General features: G+C 40.6%; 1 protein-coding gene across 1 annotated transcript in view; it reads left to right on the top strand.

Annotated features, from left to right (window-relative positions):
• Positions 1–8,551: 8,551 nt before the first annotated feature.
• The window catches only part of NCF2 (neutrophil cytosolic factor 2), a 51,093-nt gene continuing 50,708 nt past the window's right edge, over positions 8,552–8,936 (top strand). The window contains exon 1 of the mRNA XM_017524372.2: positions 8,552–8,936. This exon is cut by the window's right edge and continues 155 nt beyond it. The gene's annotated coding sequence lies outside the window, so the exon portion shown is untranslated.

Genomic DNA, 8,936 nt, shown 5'->3' with positions numbered 1-8,936 from the left:
TCAAGCCTATTTGTAGATAAATTCCTAAAAGTGGAAGTTAAGGTCAATTGGAGGGCATTTAAGGGAGATATTGCTAAATTGCCTTTCTTAAAGGTTTTATCAATTATGCTTCCTCTAGCGATGTAGAAGAATGCGTGTTTTCCTCCCTCTTTACCTATTCTGTGTGTTTGTCATAAAACATTTTTTAATCTTTTCAAATCCGATGTTTTAAAAATGGTATCATATATTTGCATTTTTTTTTTTTTTTTTTTTTTTGAGATGGAGTTTCGCTCTTGTTACCCAGGCTGGAGTGCAATGGCGCGATCTCGGCTCACCGCAACCTCCGCCTCCTGGGTTCAGGCAATTCTCCTACCTCAGCCTCCTGAGTAGCTGGGATTACAGGCACGCACCACCATGCCCAGCTAATTTTTTGTATTTTTAGTAGAGATGGGGTTTCACCGTGTTGACCAGGATGGTCTCGATCTCTTGACCTCGTGATCCACCCGCCTCGGCCTCCCAAAGTGCTGGGATTACAGGCTTGAGCCACCGCACCCGGCATATATTTGCATTTCTCTTAATGTAAATGAGATTACACATCTTTTCACATGTTTAAAAGCCAGTTGTATTTTCTTTTCTATATTTTTGTATTTCTATATTTTCTTTGCCCTTTTGATGATCTCTTTTTATTGATTTGTAGGAGCTCTTTTTATTATAGAAAAATAAACTTTTTGTTTACAATAGGAATGTCAAATATTACATTTTGAGTTTCACTTTATAATGGTTTTTACTCAGAATAAAAAAGTTATTTTTTATTTTTATCTAATTGACTTTATTAATCTTTTCCTATGGCATCAAGTTCAAGTAATACTTATAAAGATTTTCTCAGCTCCAAAATTTAAAAATAGAAATCTCATGAAGTGTTCTTGGGTGGGTGTTTTTATGATTTTAAATTTTAGGTTTCTTATTTTAAAATATTCATATTTTTCTTCTCAACAATTGCTGCTTCAGATGTAAACTAGATGTGATTAATTAGTCCCCATACAGACGTCTTATATAGCTCCTAATATATTGATTTTGTTGGTTTTCTCAGGACTTGAGGGTATTTTCCTAGGACAAACTACCTAAGTATTTCCTGCAGGATCTAGATTCTAGGTAAGAGACACACAAGCAACAACTAAAATTCAGTAGTAAACAAGCTATAATAGAGAAAAGAGTAAATTCATGTAGAATAACAGATGGGGAGCAATTACTTCTCCAAGAGAGAATGTCAAGGAAAAGGTATGAAAATGGAACCATTTCACTGGGTCTTGAAGGCTATCTAAGAGTTTGCCAAATAGAAAAGAACAGAAAAGGAATACTAAGCTGAGGCAATAACACGATTTCAGAATTCACACAATTAGTTAAAATTCCATAATCCTATTCCTTATTAGTATTAAATCAAATTAATTAACTGATACCACGTTACCACTAAGTTTGAAGACTGGTTCCAAATTTTCTGGGTCCTCAGATCAAAAGCAAAAAATTTCCTATGATGTAATACAGTCACTTATAAGTTACGTGTCATAGCTGTTGTCAGGCCAGGAAGTACATAGGCAAAGTATAAGCTGATTGATAGTGACTCTTTGGGGAGCCATATTGAGTAGGCGATGTTGGAGCTCAGCAGGAAGGTGGACCATGAGAATTAGTGATGTCTGCCATGAGTTTTAGAAGGGTAGAATCACAACACACATTTTATTCCTGTTCTAAATGATACATAATACCTGCATTATTTGGCCCTGGCCTTTATCTACAGTTCCATCCCCAACTAAACGTAGGACTGCCTCATACAAGTCCAGGAGACACCATGCATGTCACACAGTTGTGCTGTAAGGAATACCACTTATACGAAATCAGTATAAACTGGGCTTCTGGGAGCTGTAATAATATTGTTTAATATTGCCTAAAACTCTGCTTAACTTTTACATGCCAGCCACCAAAACTCATGCTTACATTTCTCTGCGGGTATGCTCCATTCTTGCTTTTATCACCAATAATCAGCCTCCTCTGCTTTATCAGTGACATGACAAAACACTACTACCAGAAGCCACATAAGTTTTCCATCATGAAGCTCAGGCACCCAGACCAAAACTGACTTCTCTTTCTCAGTTCCACTGCCAAAGTCCCAGGGAAGGATTCTGATTTGTCCAGCAGTTGAGCCTCAACCTCTGGACCAATCAACTGAGACATAGGCTGGATCACATTTTATTTTACTAATATGGCAACTTTCATTGTAACTCTGTAGATGGAGTATAAGCAAAAAAAGTCCTCAGAAGTGAGATTCTTCTTCTTCTTTTTTTTTTTTTTTGAGACAGAGTTTTGCTCTTGTTGCCCAGGCTGGAGTGCAATGGCACCATCTCAGCTCACCGCAACCTCCACCTCCCAGGTTCAAACAATTCTCCTGCCTCAGTCTCCTGAGTAGCTGGGATTACAGGTGCCTGCCACCACGCCTGGCAGTTTTGTATTTTTAGTAGAGATAGGGTTTTTCCATGTTGGTCAGGCTGGTCTCAAACTCCCAATCTCAGGTGATCCGCACGCCTCGCTTCCCAAAGTGCTGAGATTACAGTTGTGAGCCACCACGCCCAGCAGAAATGAGATTCTTATTACACAAAATAATAAATATGTGTTTCATATGCAGGTTCTTCTAGGTTAGGGCCCATGGATTATTTATCTTTGGTCACTTTATGAAACTTGGTTCATAATTGGAGTCCCTTATATTTATTGAAGTGTTAGGCACCTTTTGGTGAATAAATGAATATAGGTATTATATTGCCCCATCTTAACGAGGTTAACTTGGAGAAGTATGTTGCCTAGAAAAATATACATGTTATGGTGATCAACTAGATATAGGTGTCTGATTATTAACAAGACTGTTTTCACTTCAAGAAGGACTGCAAATAGAGTCTTATAAGAAGTGTGGGCAACGTGGTATAATAAACAAGCTTTTATTTTGGAAAAACACGTCCAGCAAACTTTGTGGCCTCTGTCAAGTCACTTAACCTTTCTGAGCCTGTTTTTTCATCTGTAAAGTAAATATAATATCATCTACAACATGAAATTGTTAGGAGGCATAAATCAATAAGGAGTGTCAAATGTCTGGCTTATCTATTAGGCTTTCAAGTAAATTATATTTCCTTCGTGTACTAATTGATGGATTGATCTGGGTTTTACCTGGATTTATTTCTCAATTTTTCATCTATCTTATGTGCATGCACTATTCTATTTGAATATACCTTTTTTTTATTTTTTAGAGGATAGATTCTGGGAGGGCAGAAACTATGTCTATAGAAATTGTTCTTTTTAAAGAATGCCAAGCAGAAAGCTGACTATGCCTGGGAATTGTAAACATGCTATTCAAAGATAACAATACGTGGATTACTGTTAACTGCCTAACTGATCTCCTGACTGGTGGTCTTCAACCCATTCTCTACATAGCAAGATATTTTTAATCAAAAAATTTAAAATCAAAATTATATTTTTCTACTCCTTAAAAGGATTTTAAAGTCTTCCCATTGCTCTTAGTATCAAATCCAAACTCCTTAACATGTCCACAAAATTCTATGTGGCCTGACCTCTGTCTTCAGCCTCACTGCCCGTCCTTCGTCTCTGAGTCCTAGTCACAGTAGCTTGCCATCTGCCAGGCCCCTTCTAGCACCCAGCCTTTGCACGTGCTACTTCCTCTGCCTGGAATGCTCTCCTCCTATCGTTCCCATTCACCCTCATTCAGTTTACTTTCTCAGAGAAATTGTTCCTAACCCCATCTATCTAAATTAGATCCTCCTCAGCTGGGCACAGTGGCTCATGCCTATAATCCCAGCACTTTGGGAGGCTGAGGCAGGAGGATCACTTGAGCCCATGCATTTGATACCAGCCTGGGTAACATAGGGAAACCCCATTTCTAAAAATAAGAAAAAAAAAATAGCTAGATATAGTGGTGCATACCCATGCTCCCAGCTACTTGGGAGGCTGAGGCAGGAGGATTACCTGAGCCCTGGAGGTTGAGGCTGCATTGAGCCATGATCATGCCACCGCACTCCAGCTTGGGTGACAGAGCGAGACTGTTTCTCAAAAAAATGTATATAATAAATAAATAAGGCTCCCCTCATAGCCTTGAGTAGATATTGCCCTTTTCCTCTGTAGTGCTGGCATTACTGTAACTTATGTTTATTATTTGTATTTTACAAATATGATTATTTGATTATCTGTGTTACCACCCCATGGCCCACTCCATGCAGACAAGCACTGTGTCTGTTTTTGCTCACCTCAGGTCTCCTATGCCCAGCACCCAGTACAAATTACTTGTCTGTTACTAGACAAGGTAACTATGTCTAGTTACCTAATAGCCAGTAGGTATGCAGAAAATATTGGTTGAATACTTGGATGCTGAAGAGTAAAATGGACCAAGAACGTATTTGCTACCGATTACTACATAACAAATTACTCCACAACACAGTAGCTTAGAACAACAATAATTATTAAGACCCCTCATGTAAAATATGCACATAAAAGAGGCAGGGCACCATTCCTGGAGGCTTCTCTACCCTCCCTTAGTTTCCAAATTTGGAAATCCTAGACAGTGAAGGTCATAAGAGGTGACCTTCCATACAGATATAGTCAATTTACATGTTATTGCCCCCAACAACATGTTTCTGCCCCATTCAAATGACTAGAAGGTCAATTTAGCTTTCCTATTAGATCACTTACCTACTGCTACATTAAAAATTACCATCAGACTTAGAGGCTTAAAATAACCTATGTTTGTTTATTATCCACAGTTGCTGTGGGTCAGGAATTTGAGCACAGCTAAGCTGGATCCTCTGGTGATATGGTCTGGCTGTGTCCCACCCAAATCTCATCTTCAGTTGTAGCTCCCATAACCCCCATTTGTCACTGAAGGGATCCAGTGGGAGGTAATTGAATCACAGGGCGTGTTTTCCCAAGCTATTCTCATGATAGTGAATAAGTCTCACCAATGGTTTTGTAAAGGGCAGTTCCTCCACACATGCTCTCTTGCCTACCACCATGTAAGATGTGCCTTTGCTCCTCCTTCACTTTCCACCATGGTTGAAAGGCCTCCCCAGCCATGTGGAACTGTGAGTCCACTAAACTTCTTTTTCTTTATAAATTATCCAGTCTCAGGTATTTCTTTATAGAACTATGAAAATGGGCATTTTAGTTTTTCTACTATATTACTTATCTACTGCTACATTAAAAATTACCATAAAACTTAGGTTTAAGACAACATGTTTATTATCCACAGTTGCTGTGGGTCGGGACTTTGAGCACAGCTAAGCTGGGTCCTCTGGTAAACCAGTGCCAGTTTTGCACAGGTTGCTGGGCTAAGGATCTCAGTGTATCCTGCCTGGCTCAGCCCAAGCACACCTCTCTTCAGAATGCTGAGAGAACAAAAGATCTGCGGACCCTCTGCCCTAAGCTCCAGCCTGTTCTGAGTGAAGCCCTTGGTGCTGGCCCTGCTCAGCAATGGTGTATCCATTGTTGATAGTGAATCATACCAGGGATGGAGTCACAGGAGAGAGGAGGGCATTTCAGCACAAACAAAATTTGCGATGTGATACCTGTGAAGTATTCATAGATGAGTCCCCCACCCATCCTCCCTTTTATTTTGTGACTTCCCTCACCTGCCCCCATTCCTGTGGAGAAGCAAGATGCTGCCATTTGTTCTACAGAATTGCCATGGTGGAGAGAGAACAGAAATGACAAATATTTGGCAATGGTCCACATCTCCCAGTGAAAGACAGGATGCACAGTGTTTGCTGACCAGTCTCTACTCTCCACCAGCCTCTCCTCTTCCAGCCACACCATGCTTTCACCGCCCGCCCCACCCCACCCCACCAGAAGATAAAGAAGGGAGAGAGACCAGCTGGAGGAGAAACAAGAGTTACACCTGGACAGGGATGCTGGAGTCCAGAGGAGAGATGCTCACCTCTCCCAGAAATAGGTAGCTTCAAAGGGAGACATGAAAGATCCCTGAGAAAAGTTTGATGATTTCAGAGTAGAGGAAGGAACTTGGGTAGGTTTAAACCTGAAGTGCCTAAGAATGCCTGGAACTGAATGAGATTATATTTTCTGCCTCCAATAGAAACAGAATTAAAAATAGAGAGTTTGGAGAAATGAAGACTTTTGTTTTTAGTGTTTGTATTAGTAGGAATATGCATATTTGCCACAGAAGTGCAATTCTCTGAAATGGATTATTTTTGCTTTGATTTTTTTTTTTTTTTCAGATTTTTTTTCACCTCTCTTATCATGAAGACATGTTTTCTAAGAAAACATTTTCTAGAAATCACATGTGTACTAACTGGTACAATTTAAAAAAAAAAAAAAAAAACAGGATAATTATGGTTCAGCTCCAGCCCTCTGGAAATTTTCATCCAGAATGTCAGCTTAGATACTGAATGGGAAAATAGAGGGCTCTAGATTTCCACTCTACCCTTGCCAAAAAGAGGTTTCCCAGGCCCCTGTGCTCAGGCCTGCCATACTCAATTAGGGAAAAAGAACCACATGACACAGAAGCTTATTTCAGAGCCCTTTTTACTTCCCCATGCTGAATGTGACTCAGGAGACACCCAAGAACTAGATAAGGATGAGAGGACTCCTTTTATCTTTAACAAGTGCCGCCTGGTGGCCTGCTATGGAGCATGCAAAGAGACTATGAATAAGATTCATGCAAAAAGAGAGACTATGAATTCCCAAGCCTGGACTCACCACCCATGCCTGGGCTCTTTCTCCTCTGCCCTCCTCACTCCCTGGCCTATCGTTGGCCTCCCCTAGAAATGGAAGGGCTCCTCTTTTTCACCCTGGATGTGGGTGGTTTAGTTCTGAGAGCTGAATTGGGGAAATCAATTGGTCAAAAGTAACAGGTGTTTTTCATCCAAGTTGAGGAAGAGCAAATGAACCTAAGAGTCTATGATTTTACCTCCCTAAATGGGTGCTGGGTGGACGGAAGCATGGAGCAATCAGCTGAAGTGCAGAAACCTCAACTTGAGTGATTAAATGCTTGGGAAATAACTTCTAAAGCAAGAGCGATAATGACAGCCAATAAAATGCTGGCTTGAGACACAGCAAACTGGACCCCAAAGAGCCATTGAAGGTCTAGACAGGTGTTTTAGTTTCACACAGTATAAAAGGCACAGAAAATCTTACTGAAAGCCAAGGGGCTGAAAGACAGCCAAAAACAAGAAACAGGCATCCCTTTGGTTCACTGAAGATGGCACATCAGAATAGCCTATCTGCTGGAACACTTTGATTCTGGAACAAGGCAGAATTCAGTTGAACATATGTGTTCAAAGTTTTAGGAAATTAAGCACAAGGCCATGACATCTGGAAATGGTGTCCAGCCCATACCACGTAGAGTTTACAGGAATCCCCCCTTATCCACACTTTCACTTTCTGATGTTTCCATTACCTGAGGTTTCAGTTACCCTGGTCAACTGCGGTTAAAAATATTACATGGAAAATTTTAGAAATTAGTAATTAATAGTTTTAAATGCACATCATTCTGAGTAACATGATGAAACCTCATACAATCAGATCTACCCTGTCTAGAATGTGAATCATCTCTTTGTCCAGTGTATCCACACTGTATATGCACCCTACCCATTACTATACAGCAAAAAACATAGTGTATGTAAGGCTTGGTACTATCTGAGGTTTCAGGGATCCACTAGGGGTCTTGGAATGCATCCCCTGCAGATAACGAGGGACTGCTGTATTTTTTTTTTTCGTTTCTGAGATGGATCTCACTCTGTGGCCCAGGCTGGAGTGCAGTGGTGCATCTCAGCTCACTACAACCTCCGCCTCCTAGGCTCAAGCAATTCTCCTGCCTCAGCCTCCCAAGCAGCTGAGATTACAGGCGCGCACCACCACACCTGGCTAATTTTTGTATTTTTAGTAGAGATGGAGTTTCACCATGTTGGCCAGTTTGGTCTCAAGCTCCTGACCACAGGTGATCCACCTGCCTCGGCCTCCTAAAGTGCTGAGATTACATGCGTGAGCCAACGCGCACAGCGGTCTACTGTATTTTCATTTGGCCTACCATTGTTCACTGATTGTTTTCCCCCGGCCCTTCTACAGATAATCTCGAGTTACATATAAACTTTTTTGGGGCAAGGATGACATCCTAGTTTTTGCTCAAGAGACCACTGCCATATGCGAATTGGTGCTTTGTAATTATTTGAGGACTTAACTAAGTTTGCCATCAACCCTGGATTTCAGTTCTTTTTCTTTTCTTAGTTAAAACATCAGTGAGAATAAGGATTGATGAGAGATTACAATGTAGTTTAGAAGATATTAATGAATAGTTACTGCAGAGATACAGCATTGTGAATTTTGCATAAACAAATGAAAGTGAATTGCTAGACCTTGAATTGCTAAACTTAAAGCATGATCATTTGGCCTAAAGATATAAGGAAAGGCCAATTTGTTAATTAGCTACCTGAATTGAGTAGGAAGTATCTGATATTTAAAGCTACTTCATGGTCAACTAAACACATTTTTTTGTTCCTCAGACAGAACTCTATCTTGAGAAAAAAAAAAAAAAAGCCCTCTGTGTGAAAGGACATTTCCTGTTTGTGAACTGTGTAGTGCTCTTCCTCAGGCCCGGTGGGCCAGCCCCACTGTGTGTCTGGGTCTCCAGCTGGTACCCAGGTTGCTCTAGAACCTAGAATCTGAAAACAGCTCAGTGGGAATATCAGCAGGTTACACAGATTTCTCCAGAGTTAAAATGAAAGTCCCAGGGTGCCAAGATTCACCTGCTCCTTCCTCAGGCAGAGAAAATCTAGCAGTCGAGTTTGTCTCTGTGTGACTTTGGCAAATTACCTTAGCAGGACTTTATTTGTAGTTTCACAAATAATCTCAGGAAAGCTAGACGGCACCAAACTCCAGTCCTACTGTTAAAGAGCAGG

The sequence above is a fragment of the Cebus imitator genome, unplaced genomic scaffold, assembly GCF_001604975.1.
Source record: "Cebus imitator isolate Cc_AM_T3 unplaced genomic scaffold, Cebus_imitator-1.0 Scaffold33, whole genome shotgun sequence".
NCBI lineage: Eukaryota > Metazoa > Chordata > Mammalia > Primates > Cebidae > Cebus > Cebus imitator.
Note: the sequence above shows the minus strand (reverse complement) of the source record. Positions and strands in the feature narration are given on the sequence as shown.